Raw genomic sequence first — 15,198 nt, forward strand, 5'->3', positions numbered from 1 at the left:
AGGCGGTGCACAGTAAGAATAGATCAAACATGGGCAGTATGCAATTAGAGCAGTAAAAATATTTGAACAACAATACAAAGTATGGCATGGTATACTGCTTGCAATGACAACACAATATGTACTAGAACATTATAATTGGTAGTGAGGAGTAAGGCAAAGTTGTAACATATAGATGAGTAAGAAAGTAGGAAGAATTAGAATGTAAGGTGATTGATTTGAAGAAAGTTTTACGTGAGGTCAGAGAGATGGTTAAATATTATCTCAGCTAGGGTAGGAGTGGATAAACATGTCCCGGTGCAGTATGTGCAGCCCAAGTCAAACCTTGTGTGTGTGAGTGAGACAAACAAGTTAGTTACTTCTTCCATTAAAGGCTTGGTTGAAAAGCCAAGCTTTCACCAGCTTCCTGAAGTAGAGGTAGTCTTGTGTTAAGCACAGCTTTTCAGGTTGATAGTGCCCCCACCGTGCATGTACAAGTACATTCCCACCTGCCGCGAGAGCGCACAACCATCAGTACGGTAAAAGAGCTATATGAAACAACTCCAAGGGGAGGTTGGAGGGTATGTGAGAATCGATTGCCTGCTGTCCTCGGAGAATACCTGCTACAGTTAAGTATCTTCGCTGTCTCCAAGGACAAGCAGGCCAGACAATTCTCACATGTGGGAATCCCTAGCTACCAGGCTCACCGAAAATAGGACAATTTGAACTTTCAACGGTGAATCAAAAATGTTAATTAACCTGAAACTATTTACAAACTGTGTGAGAGTGCACCCTGGAACAGAACAAAATGGGCCGGGGAGGGGGGGAGTTGTATTCTAGACCACAAACAAATTCTGCAGAACTGTCTGTGCAAAACAACTATCACGTCGGATATCTTTGCTCAAGTCAATAGTGAGATGTGAATGTGTGGACTAAAGACCATGTTGCAGCCTTCAAAATCTCTTCTATAGAGGTTGATTTCAAATGGGCTACTGATGCCGCCATGGCTCTGACATTGTGAGCCTTGGCATGACCCTCCAGAGTCAGTCCAGATATGAAATCTGCTAGCTAACTGGAAATTGTGCATTTACCAATGGCAATCTCATCCTGTTGGGATCAAAAGAAATAAAAAGCTGGTGTACCGTCTTTAGAGCCTAGTCTGCTGCAGGTAAAAGGCCAATGCTTGTTTGCAGCCCAAGGTGTGCAGTGTGCTTTCGCCAGGATGGGTATGAGGTTTGGAAAAGATTGTTGGAAAATTGATTGATTCAGATTACTTCAGAAGAAGAGGGAACCAGATCTGCCTGGGCCAATATGAGGCAATAAGGATTATGGTTCCCTGGTCTTGCTTGAATTTCAGCAAAGTCATCCTCAAAAGAGGGATGGGAGGATATGCATACAGAAGGCCGTTTTACCAATGGAGGAGGAAGGCGTCCGACGCTAGTCTGTCATGTGCCCTGAGCCTGGAACAGTACCGAGGGATTTTGAGATTGAATGGAGTGGCAAAAGAGATCCACCTGTATGTGGCTCCAACAGCCATCCTGTTCTGGACAGTCCATTGCCACATCTGGACGGCCTTCTGACAGAGGGTATGATCTGGTACCCCTCTGCTTGTTGGTGTAATAAATTGCAACCTGATTGTCCATTTGAATTAGTACAATTTGGTTGAACAGTTGATCTCTGAAAGACTTTAGAGTGTTCCAGATTGTCCATAGCTCCAGAAGGTTGATGTGAAGATCTGTCTCCTGACCAGACTAAGGACCTTGATCATGAAGCCCATCCAAGTGAGCTCCCCAACCTTGGTGGGATTCATCCATCATCAGCACCTTCCGGGGCTCAGGAATTTGGAATGGAAGTCCCATAGTCAAATTGGAATGAATTGTACACCAGAGGAGGGACTGAACCAACTTCGGTGTCACCCGAATGACATCCGCTAGGTTCCCGGAGGCCTGACACCATTGGGAAGCTAGGGTCCACTGGGCAGTTCTCATGTCAAAATGTATCAGGGTAGTGAAATGCACAGTGGAGGCTATGTGGCCTAGTAACCTCAACATCTGCTGAGCTGTGACCTGCTGGCTGGCTAGAACTCAAGTGGCAAGTGTGACAAGAGCTTTCGCCCTTGGCACAGGGAGAAAGGCACACACCTGCTGTGTGTCTAGCAGGGCTACAGTGAACTCCAATTGCTGAGATGGAAGCAGATGGTATTTGGGGTAGTTTAAAATGAACCCTAGTAGCTCTAGCACTTGATAGTTCTCTGCATGGACTCTTTAACACCATCCTTCGACATGCTCTTCACCAGCTACAACTACTGCTAGACATTTGGTGAAAACCCTGGGAGCTGACACGAGGCCATATGGCAACACACAGTACTGAAAGTGGTATGTTCGCACCTGAAATCTGAGATACTTCCTGTGGCCTGGAAGTATTGGGATACGAGTGTAAGCGTTCTTTGTCCAGAGAGCTTAGCCTATCTTGATCCTGAATCACTGGGAGAAGGGTGCCCAGGGAAGCCCATTCTGAACTTTTCGTTGACCAGGAATTTGTTCAGGGCCCTTAGGTCTAGGATAGAATGAATCTCCCCCGTCTTCTTTGGGACAAGAAGTACCTGGAATAGAATCCCTTCCCTTCTTCCCCTGGTGAAACAGGCTCAACTTCATGGGCCCTTAGAAGTGCAGAGAGGTCTTGTGCAAGTACTTCTTTGTGATGAGAGCTGAAGCAAGATGCTCTCAGAGGGCAATTTGGTGGTCTTTGGTGCCAATGCAGTGCATAACCGAGATGGACTATTTGGAAAACCCACCATCGGAGATTACAAGGGGCCAACTTTCTTGAAAAAAGAAAAAAAAAAACCACGTAGCCTCACTCCCAACTGTAGGTCATTCAGAACAGTCACAGTTACCATGGCTATGCTCTGATGGAGCCAGTCATAAACGTGTCTCCTGTTTTTACTGGGGAGCTGGCTGGGCCTTTGGTGCACACTGTTGACAAGAATAAGCATGCTGGGACTGAGCCTGCTGAAGAAGGTGATAAGGAATGTACCTACACCTCTGTGAGTAATAGGGATCTCTGTTCAACTTGCTCAAAAACCTCCTGGATGAGGAGGGTGCAGAAGGCGTCTGTTGGGAAAATGTGATGGTATTAGTGTGTTTTTTTATGAGATCTGTGACCTCCTCCACCTTTTTCTCCAAAAAGATTATCTCCCCGGCATGTGGCATCTACCAGCCTCTGCTGGACCGCCAGGTCCAAGTCAGAGACACGCAGCTATGACAGTCTGTGCATTGCTATACTCTGGGCACACATCCTGGATGCCACATGAAAAGTATCATGTTAGGATGTAGTTCAGAGACAGCCTGCTGAACTGCCAGTGTTGACACTGGTGCTTGGTCCCGGCTGCATGGACACCCCCATGTCAGCAACTCCTCGATGCTTCTCAGGTACCAGATCCCTTGGTGCCCCTGAGCTCCTAGCACCATGCATCGAGGAGGATCAATGCTTTTGCTTCTTGGGTTTTACCCCATGCCGAGCATTGACACCCCTTGGTGCCGACAAGGACCTCATCGAATCCTCACACCTCCTTGGTGTCAGGTCTAATGCTGACAGTTCCTGGAGGCCTAGTACAGCAGACAGCTCCAAAGCCAGTGGAGACCTGCACGATGCACACCCACTCCCAGTGCATGGGTCTAGCAGTCATAGGGACCAATGCAGTGGTGTTCTGGAGCTGGCTCACACCGGCTCGCAAGAGCCGCTTGTTAAATTTTGACAGCTCTTGCGAGCCGGTTGTTCTTCGGGGGGTGAGCCGACTCCATTACACAAGGTAAACATGGCAGGAGGGCACCATCACAAGCCATGCTTACCTCCCCTCCCGCTCCCAAACATGTCCAGTGATGTCCTTTGCCCCCACCCTCCCTTCCCGCTCCCATCCGTCTTTTTCTATTACCTCCGTTGAAGCGCCGCGTTATTTAAAGCCCTGCTGCCCATCTCCAGCATTCCCTGCTTGCTTCGTGATGCATTTGTTCCCTTAGTCCCGCCTTCTGATGTCATTCTGACGTCATTTCCTTTTTCCGCGAAGGCGGGACTGAGGGAACGAACTCATCAAGAAGCAAGCAGGGAAGGCTGGAGACGGGCAGCAGGGCTTTAAATAGTGCAGCACTTTGACGGAGGTAATAGAAAAAGACAGATGGGAGCAGGAGGGGAGGGTGGGGGTGAAGGACATCGCTGGACATGTTTGGGAGGGGAGGGCAGGGGAGGGAGGAGAATCACTGGGTATGGATGGGTAGAGGGGGGCAGGGAAGAGAATTGCATGGATGGGTAGAAGGGGGCAGGGGAGAGAATTGCTGGGCATGGATGGGTAGAGGGGAGCAGGGGAAAGAATTGCTGGGCATGGATGGGTGGAGGGGGGCAGGTGAGAGAGGAGAGTTTCAGGACATGGATGGAGGGGAGGGCAAGAGAAATTCTGGACATGGATGGAGGGGAGGAAAGGGAGAGAGAAGAAATGCTGGACATGGAGGGAAGATAGAGGAAGGAGATTAGATGAGGGAAAAGGAAGTGAGGAGAGAAACTGCACATGGATGGAGAAAATAGGCAGAAGCTGGATCCACTGTACAGTCAAGTCTGCGGAGGACCAGAAATGAAGAAGAAAGGAGAAAAGAAAAGAAATACATGGAAAGGAAGCCCTGGAAACGGAGTCAAGGGAACAGATAGAGAGCAGCAGAATCAGATACTGGACCAGCATGATCAGAGAAACAAAGTCACCAGACAACAAAGGTAGAAAAAATAATTTTATTTTCATTATAGTGTTTGGAATATGTCCACTTTGAGAATCAGGTGCTGAACGTTAAAAGTTTATATTTATTTACTTATTTATGGCATTTTATCCCATATTAAACATGAATTAGATTGGAACCTGGGATCATTTAATTTTTTTTTCCTGGAGAGAGTAATGCATGGCCCTCCCCCTGGCTATAGCCAGCTCTGCAATTTTTTTGGGGGGGGCGCAGAGGTGGGCGGGGGGGGGGGCGCAGAGGTGGATGGGGGGGCGCAGTAGTGGACGGGGGGGCACCGAGGTAGACCGGGGAGAGAGCCTGTTGTTAAAAATTTACCAGCACACCACTGGACCAATGCACCTGATGCCAGCACAAGCACCAACATTGACGATCCAGATCTGGCTTTAAAAGTTTTCTCTTCTGAGTCTTTCTGGATAACTGGGTTCTTTTTTGCATACACAAGCAAATATCACAGTTAGTAGAGTTATGGTCTGGCCCCAAACACTGGAACCACCAGGAATGGGTGTCAGTCCCAGATATGGTCCAATTGTACTGAGCTCAGCACTTAAAGCTACTGGGAACCTTCGATGACATGGATGGGAAAATAGCCATGGCCAAATCAAATGACTTGAAGATGATAGAAAAAGAGGCAAATAATCAAGAAAAAATGAAGGGAAAATATCCTGACCGAGGCTCAGCCTAAGAGGGCCTCTTGAGCATGAGAAAAAATAACAAAACTTAAACATGGGGAAAACAACAACTAAAACTTTAAGGGGAGGGTAGAATACAATCCCAAAAAGGGAAAAATAGAATACAGGACAAAAAAATGCCCACGGGGAAAGCACAAAAAGAAAGCTCAAAAAGATCTGACACACCAGAGGCTGTGAGGAGCCACAAGCAGCATGTTCTCTCCTCACTGCAGATGAAGAAAGACTGATGATCCAATGCTCTTGTGGTGGGCGGGAAGGCACTCACTACTATGTTCCTGAAGTACAGAATGACATAGGGACAAAAGTTTGCCCCCCATCCCCTCCCGCAACATTACAAAATCTCATTCGTTCAAAAAACAAGTGATTGTCTCATCGAAAATGATGGAACTAGTGCAGTGGAGTTTGAGTTTGCAGAGACAGGGTGGGTGTGAGGAAGGGGATATGGTCAGGGTCAGACTTTGTCCCCGTGTCATTCACTACCCTGAAGGTCTGGAGTAGAGAAGTAGCCTAGTGGTTAGAGCACCAGTCTTGACATCCAGAGGTGCCCAGTTCAAATCCCACTAATGCTGCTTGTGATCTTGGGCAAGTCACTTAACCCTCCTTTGCATCAGGTACAAAATTAGATTGAGGCCTATGGAGACAGTGTACCTGAATGTAACTCACCTTGAGCTACTACTGAAAAAGGTGCAAGCAAAGTCTAAATAAATAAGTAATAGTTCTGACTGCCTCAATTTCTCCAAGTCTGCTACTATACCCTCCAGGGACTGAACTTGTTCCCTGAATGCTAGGAGCTCTGCACCAAATGCATACTTGTAATGGTCAGTGCAAAAGACTGGATAACCCCCATCTTGTTGCTGGACTGCTGCTTTGCACCTTTATACTGCTGGACTTTTAATTAATTAGTAAGCTTAATTATATGTTGTACTATTTTAGGCTTTCCTCAAGAATCTAAAAATTCGGTATTACTAAAAGCTAATTACTAACTGATGAAGGTAACCTAATTAAACCTTCTATACTCCTAGTTGGCTGAGTCTATAAAACAAATATTAAGCCTACGATGGATGACAGTGAAGCGAGTAGGTAGGAATGAAATGAGTTTAGTAACTGCTATGCTATGCTCTAACTACACTAAACAGGGGCTAAGTGCTATACTATACTACAAACTGCCTTTGTTTTTAATGCCTGACCTACTAAAATTATAGTAATGTCTAAAGAGGTCTATGGTCATAAGAATAGGTGCTACTCTTTTATTCTAAGCAAAGTGGAAAAAAAATCTTTGAATAAAAACTTAACTGGAATTGTTTCTAACTGTATAGTAGCTCGAAATGCTACACAACAGCAAAAGTTCTTTTGTTCACAATATCTAGCTAATTCATTCTCTTCTATTTACATGTTACCCCTTTTTATTCTTGTTTCTTTCATTTTTATTCACTCTGATTTTGCTCAATCTATTCTAGTTTCTTTTTTGTGTGTGTGTGTGACCTTTATTTGTTCTTCTCTTCTCTCAAGTCAGTCAGATTTCATTTTCTCGTCCTGTGGTTAGATTTGTCTTGTCTCTCTCATTCATGGTTTGCTTCAAACAAATGCTCTCTTCAGTTACTCCATTTTATTCTGCAGCTGCTCACTTTCTTAACAGTAAATTCACGCCTTCCTATTGCTTTCAGGGGTCAAAAAAATACTTCATAGGACTGCAAAGGCTCTCCTTGAACAGCATCTATTTGTGAATAAGATCATCAGGAAAAGGCAAAGAAAACCCTTAGGTAAGGATTATAGTTTTTGGTGGAACAGATGACCCTCTAACTTTACCATGTCTATCACTCCTATTAAAAAAAAAAAGTAAATTTAATTTAAATAAACCAATCTTATTTGTATTGTTCGTTGTCATTTTGGGGTACAAGACAAGCTTAAACCCAAGCAGCATCTATATACCATTCTTTTTGTCCCCAACTGCATTTAAATACTTGTACTGCCATTAATTACAAATGTGATTATTGTAAAGTAGTTTTATTTCATCACTGGATTGTGGTTGTACAACTTATTAAATTGGCATGCTGGCCTCCTTTCTTTAGAATAGTTTGCCTTGGATATTTGCCTAGATACCTCTCGTAAGCCATTTAAGTCAGTTCTAAAATATTACTATTTTGGTCAGACTTTTCCTGATAAAATGTCCCAGGTGATGTAATTTTGGCCCATCCATGGTGTCCAGTGTAACATGTCTTGTCCATATTCAGTACTGTCCTTCCTATTACTACCGGAATATTTTAATGTTACATATAATGTTGTAACCTAGGCCTCCTCATGTGTTTTCCAATGTCTATTCCCTCCCAAATTCTATTTTGTTATTGTAAACGACTTAGATCTGTTTGATATGCCAGTAAACCAAAGTGGAAATGTGAAATTTTGAACCAGCTACAGCCTTTTTAATTGACATAGCAAAATCCCAGCTAGTGGGGAATCAGAATAATTAAACTCATTAGGGAAAGGTCAAAAACCTGGCCTGTTTGTGGCTCTTGAGGGCTAAACTTGGACAAGCCTTATATAATGCTTACATGAAGTTTTGCTGTGTTTATTATAAAGCTTTTTCTGTAATGGTTATTGAAATACATATATTTTATGAGGATAATTTTATAAATAGGGCACTTGGTTTAAGAGGGCAAATAGGCACCTCTTAGGACTTATTTTATAAAAGACACGTGGAGGGGCATAATCGAACGGCGCCAGCCAAATAGTTGGCCGGCCATCTTTGGGGCCGGCTCTGCAAGGGGGTGGAGCCAACCGTATTTTCAAAATACGGTTGGGGCCGACTAAATCGATCGCCGGGTGTAGAGGAGATGGCTGGCTTCGTTTTTCAGCCATAATGGAAACCGGGCCTGGCCATCTCAAACCCGGCGAAATGCAAGGCATTTGGTCATGGGAGGAGCCAGCATTTGTAGTGCACCAGCCCCCCTCACATGCCAGGACACCAACCGGGCACCCTAGGGGGCACTTCTAGAAATTAAAAAAAAATAGCTCCCAGGTGCATAGCTCCCTTACCTTGGGTACTGAGCCCCCCAAATCCCCGCCAAACCCCACTCCCCACAACTCTACACCATTACCATAGCCCTAAGGGTTGAAGGGGGGCACCTAAATGTGGGTACAGTGGGTTTGGGGGTTTTTTGGATGGCTCAACATTAACCACCACAAGTGGAACAGGTAGTGGGGGGATAGGCCTGGGTCCACCTGCCTGAAGTGCACTGCACCCACTAATTACTGCTCCAGGGATCTGCATACTGCTGTCAGGGAGCTGAGTATGACATTTCAGGCTGGCATACAGGCTGGCAAAAAACTTTTTTTTCTTAATTTTGTTTCGGTGGGAGGGGGTTGGAGACCACTGGGGGAGTAAGGGGAGGTCATCCCTGTTTCCCTCCAGTGGTCATCTGGTCAATTGGGGCACTTTTTTGTGACTTGGACCTAAAAAGAAATGGACCAAGTGCAGCCGGCGAAATGCTCGTCTGAGGCGGCCATCTTTTTTCCATTATGGGGTAAAGCCGGCTATCTCGTAACCACACCCCCGTCCCGCCTTCTGTACCCTCCCTTGAAGGTTGGCCGGCTCCGCGACGAAAAGCAGTTGGGGCCGGCTAAAATCGGCTTTCGATTATACCGATTTGGCCGGGGTCAGGAGATCACTGGCCATCTCCCGATCTATGTCGGAAGATGGCCGGCAATCTCTTTTGAAAATAAGCTGGAGAGGCACCTATGTTTCCTTATAAAATACTAGCATAAAAGTATTAGCATAACTGGCAGGTACGGTCAGTTATACCTGCTCTTGAACCGACGTAAACGTCCACACATAGATTTATGAGTATACACATATTGCACCCAAACTCTATCCCTGTACACACTTAGCAGCAAAATACCCACCATCATGTCATGGGGTGTACTTTCACACCAATCAGTTAACTGGCCATGTAATCATTAAAATGAATTACTTCCTCTATGTATATATCAATAAGAACAAAAGCACTCAAACACTCCATTTTCTCTGGTACAAAATTAGCACTTACGCACTTAAGTGCACTACATACTATTCTAGAAAGTAGCACACACAAGTGCCTTAGTGCATAACTGCAAGGGGAACACACGCATGGGCTTGTTTCCAAGTTACACGCAGTGCAACTTCGATTGATTCACAACACTGCCATTAAACTCATTTGCCATGCATATAAATTTGGCTATGTCTCCCCTCTGTTTCAGGAACTCCACTGGCTCCCAGTGGAAAAGCGATCTATTTTAAAATTACTTACACTTACTTTTAGCGCACACAGAAATGGTTTACCCGATTACTTATCTATTTTCATGATCCTATTCTCCTGTTCCATCAATGACCATCGCTTAGTACTTCCAAAACCCTAAAGAAGCTCAATTAGAATGCACACGTCATCGAGCCTTTTACTTCCAGGCACCATTCCACTGAATTCTCTCTCGCTGTATATCTGCTATGAATCATCTTTCAAAAAATTCAAGATAGCCAGGTTTTTAAGGCTATTTGAACAGGCATTTGATTTAGTTTGAGGAGTGAGGATTTGTTGTATAATTTTTCATGATTAGCCTCTTTCCCTGTGTTCTTTTAGTCTCCCTTAACCTCTTGATCTATTTTGCTGTATTCTGTTGTGTGCTCAATTTTGTCCTATTTTTTATTTTAGTTACATTTGTACCCCGCGCTTTCCCACTCATGGCAGGCTCAATGCGGCTTACATGGGGCAATGGAAGGTTAAGTGACTTGCCCAGAGTCACAAGGAGCTGCCTGTGCCTGAAGTGGGAATTTGAAGTTCCTTTCAAGCTTTCTATTTTGATTGTTGTTTTAGATTGTAAACCACCCTGGTCTGCAAGTCAGTTTGGACGGTATAGCAAGTTTTAAATAAATGGAAAAAAAAAAAAGAAAAATTGCATGGCACACTTAGGCACACCCATTTACACCTGCCATACATGGTCACATCTAAATGTTGGCGCCAATTTGGGTTTACACTAGTATTTTGTAATGGCATCTTAGCACACATGTGTCATCACAGAACTGGCAATTAGTGCATAGCATCAGTATGCCTAACTTGAGGTGCCAAGTTATAGAATTGCCCCATCTAATATAATAATTTGCTCATTGAACGTTCAAATGTGTCGCACTGGGATCGTAACCTCTCCTGACATCACTGGCCTGCACTAGTATCCTGCTTGCCTGACGTCAGGAGATGTTACTACTCCTAGCAGGGAGGCGGGAAGCGCGTGACAACGAGAGGGCAGAGACGTTGCTCTCGAGGAGCCGCTCCTCCAAAGTTCTGTGGCTGCCTGGGTTCGTAACAGGCCCCGCCCTCGCATAAAAATGTCATGATGTCAGAGGGCGGGGCCTGGAACAAACCCTTTCTCTCTCTCTATCTAAGCCAAACGAAACCACCTTCCCACGAGGTTGCCGCCCCCGCAACCCCCTCAAAGTCACAGACCCCACAACCCCCCCTCTCGGTCGTAGGCGCTCCACATACAGAGCAGAGCAAACAAAGATGATTCGTCAGTCAGTCAGTCCTGAGCAGCGCCAGCCAACCATCAGCACGTGGGGTCGACAGCGCTGGGGAGCGCACGAGCTGGCTGGCAGGCAGAGCTTACGTACGTCACGTTGGTGAATAGGGAAAGAGCATGGGCTCCCATTAGCATGACGTACGCGGAGTTGAGCTGGGAGATGCAGGGAGAGCAGCAGGGAGGCGCTGCGAAGTTGAAGCGCAAACCTCTCTCTTACACACACACACACTCTCTCTGTCAGCCAACCCCCCCCCCCCCTCCACACACACACAGCATATTAGCAGCAAAGCTGAGACATCGAATCATCGCTCAGCCCCATACAGAGGAAACCCACAAGCCTCTCTCTTTCACACACACACTCTCTCTCTGTCTCTCTCTCACACACACTCTCTCTCTGTCTGTGACACACATTCACTCTCTCTCTCTCTCTCTCTCTCTCTCTCTCTCTCTCAGCCAACCCCCCCCCCCCCCCCCCCCCCCCCACAGCATATTAGCAGCAAAGCAGAGAGTCGGAGCATCACTCAGCCCCATACAGAGGACACCCGCAAACCTCTCTCTTTCACACACACACACACTCTCTCTGTCTCTATCTCACACACACTCTCTCTGTCTCTGTGACACACACGCTCTATTAGCCAAGGGAGGGGACCCTGAAACTCGGAGGGAGGGGACCCTGAAACTCGGAGGGAGGGGACCCTGAAACTCGGAGGGAGGGAGGAGATGACCCTGAAACTCGGAGGGAGGGAGGGGATGACCCTGGAACTGGGAGGGAGGGGGGCCCCTGGCACACACTCTCATTCTCACACACACACTCTCTGTCACACACATACACTCGCACATTCACTCTCTCTCTCTCTCACAGAGTCACTCTCACACACTCTCTCTCAAACATACACAGGCCTTTTTTACTAGTTAGATTATAAATCTTTCAGGGATAGAGAAATATCTACTGTACCTGAATGTACCTCACCTTGAGCTACTACTGAAAAGGTATAAGCTACCAAATCCACTTTTCCTTCCCTTCCCTCTAAGATTGTAACCTGTCTTATTTATTGTATTTATTCTAATTACTTTATTGACCACCATTCCAATAAAAGTGTATTATGGCGGTTTACAAGTCCCAGCTTTAATGATGATATAGACTGACATGTAACATATTGTTCATCATCTCCCATGTTAGCCGAGTAAGTATGATGAATAGGACCGATTCCGTGCTTCTTCATCTCTATCCTGTTTGAGGTATGACACTTAGAATTTGGTGTATTTCAAAAGAAGATTATAAAATAAAATCTGTTCAATTTGTGTTCATAATATTTCCTTAATTTGCCTGCTCTGGATTGACATGTTAAGACTAATATTAGGTCTCTGCTATAGTTAAAATGTTACAGGTATACTCAGAAGTCTGTAAACATTATTCTGCTCACTACTAATTAATCCATAATTGTAATAATCCAGGTATTTAGTGAGATGTCTGCATTGTTAGAGTGGACCATTTTGACCATTAAGATGTTGGATGCCAGAAAGCTACCACAAGCAATAGGACAAATATTCACACAGCAGGGTCTCTCATATAAACTACGTAACAGTCCCAGCAATGTTAACATATCAATCTTCAAGCCAGTGGCGTAGCCATAGGTGGGCTTGGGTGGGCCGGGGCCCACCCATTTATGGCTCAGGCCCACCCAACAGTAGCACATGTTTAGTGGTAACTGGTGGGAATCCCAAGCTCCGCCAGCTGAAGATTTTCCCCTGATGGTAACGAAAACGCTACTTTCCACAACACCGGCACCTGCGCATGCTCAGTTTTCAGTGCATTCCTGCTGCCAAGGTGGAAAGAAGCGTTTTCCCACCAGCTGAGATTTTTTTTTGGGGGGGGGGGGGGGGGAGAACACTTGGTGGCCACCCAATTCTTGCTTAGGCCTGCCCAAAATCTGTTGTCTGGCTACGCCCCTGCTTCAAGCGTGTCGCTTTCAAATTCTCATTTACTTAAAATAGCCTTTGAGGGGTCCTGAGAATACATGGCATACTAAGAGCACAATTTACTTCTTTTAGTGCCAAAGTAGCCTTTCGTCACAGGTCCCAATTTTTTTGCATAATTCTTTGTAAAAAACTTGACATAAAAAAGCATCCCTGGTAGTCTGATGTACCCCCACCACACACACACACACACACACACACACACACACACACACACACACACACACACACCTCAAAGACTGGACAGGCAGAGGCAATGCCCACTCACACCTGCCTCCAATGCCACCTAGATCTAAAAATAGTGAAGCCCAACCCGTAGCAGTATAGTATAATACAATGCACTGCTAGGGATCAGCCTACCAAATAAGGCATTGCAATCAATACAATCCCTTATTTGGTAGGCTGACCTTAGTGGTACATCGAAATGCACCACCATTTTGGATCATGGCAGCACTGAAAACAGGAGCAAGCGGGCATTACATAAGTATTGCCACACTGGGACAGACCAAAGGTCTATCAAACCCAGCATCCTGTTTCCAACAGTGGCCAATCCAGGTCACAAATACCTGGCAAGATCCCGAAAAAGTTCAATACATTTTATGCTGCTTATCCCAGAAATAGCAGTGGATTTTCCCCAAGTCAATTTAATAATGGTCAATGGCCTTTTCATTTAGGAAGCTGTCCAGACCTTTTTAAAGCCCCGCTAAGCTAACCGCCTTTACTACATTCTCTGGCAACGAATTCCAGAGCATAATTACACGTTGAGTGAAGAAGAAATTTCTCTGATTCATATTAAATTTACTACTTTGTAGCTTCATCGCATGCCCCCTAGTCCTAGTATTTTTGGAAAGAGTAAACAAATGATTCACGTTCCTTCCTGCTCAGTCTTTGAGGTGAGCCTGAAGTCAGTGCCAGGCAGAATGGTACAGACTATTATAAAGAACAAAATTACAGGACATACACATAAGCATGGATTAATGAGACAAAGCCAGTATGGATTTAGTCAAGGGCAATCTTGCCTCACCAATCTATTACATTTCTTTGGTGAATAGATAAAAGGTGAGCTGGTTGATATTGTGTTATCTGGATTTTCAAAAGGAATTTGACAAAGTACCTCATGAAAGACACCTAAAGAAATTAAAAAGTCATGGGATACGAGATAATGTCCTATTGTGGATTAAAAACTGGTTAAAGATAAACAACTGAGAGTAGGGTTAAATGGTCAGTATTCTCAATGGAGAAGAGTAGATAGTGGGGTACCCCAGGAGTCTGTGCTGGGACCGCTAGTTTTTAAGGGGGCAGGGGAGAGAAGAGAATTGCTGGGTATGGATGGATGGAGGGGGGCAGGGGAGAGAAGAGAATTGCTGGATATGGATGGACGGATGGAGGGGAGGGAAGAGGAGAGTTGCTGGACATGGGTGGATGGAGGGGAGGGCAGGGGAGAGGAGAGTTGCTGGACATGGGGTGGATGGAGGGGAGGGCAGGGGGAGAGGAGGGTTGCTGGACATGGGTGGATGGAGGGGAGGGCAGGGGAGAGGAGGGTTGCTGGACATGGATGGAGGAGAGGGAAGGGAGAGAGAAGAAATGCTGGACATGGATGGAGGGGAGGGGAGGGAAGAGTGAGAAAGAAGATGAGATGAGGGAAAAGGAAGAGAGGAGAAAAACTGCACATTGATGAAGAAAATAAGCAGAAGCTGGATCCACTGGATAGTCAAGTCTGCAGAGGACCCAGCTTTTACTTACGGATGTAGGGCAAGAAATTAAGAAGAAAGGCGGAAAGTAAAGAAATAAATGGAAAGGAAGCCCTGGAAACTGAGTTAAGAGGACAGATAGCAGCAGAATCAGATACTGGGCCAGTATGATCAGAAAAACAAAGTCACCAGACAACAAAGGTAGAAAAAATCATTTTATTTTCATTATAGTGTTTAGAATATGTCCACTTTGAGAATCAGGTGCTCAGCATTAAAAGTTTATATTTATTTACTTATTTATGACATTTTATCTCACATTAAACATGAATTAGATTGGAACCTGGGATCATTTAATTTTTTTTTCCTAGAGAGAATAATGCATTGCCCCCCCCCCCCCCCCCAGGCTCTATCTCCGGCTATTGCCAACTCTGCAATTTGGGGGGGGGGGCGCAGAGGTGGACCGGGGAGAGAGCCTGTTGTTAAACATTTACCAGCACACCACTGATCACATCCCAAAAAATTACCGACCACCTATGCAGATTT

The 15,198-nt window shown here is 45.4% G+C and overlaps 1 long non-coding RNA gene across 1 annotated transcript in view; it reads left to right on the top strand.

Annotated features, from left to right (window-relative positions):
- Positions 1 to 15,198, top strand: part of LOC115468620 — a 155,593-nt gene that overhangs the window by 52,531 nt on the left and 87,864 nt on the right. The window contains exon 2 of the long non-coding RNA XR_003941897.1: positions 7,108 to 7,203. This is a non-coding gene — a long non-coding RNA (uncharacterized LOC115468620). The remainder of the gene's footprint in view (positions 1 to 7,107; positions 7,204 to 15,198) is intronic.

This window comes from Microcaecilia unicolor, chromosome 4 (assembly GCF_901765095.1).
Source record: "Microcaecilia unicolor chromosome 4, aMicUni1.1, whole genome shotgun sequence".
Lineage (NCBI taxonomy): Eukaryota > Metazoa > Chordata > Amphibia > Gymnophiona > Siphonopidae > Microcaecilia > Microcaecilia unicolor.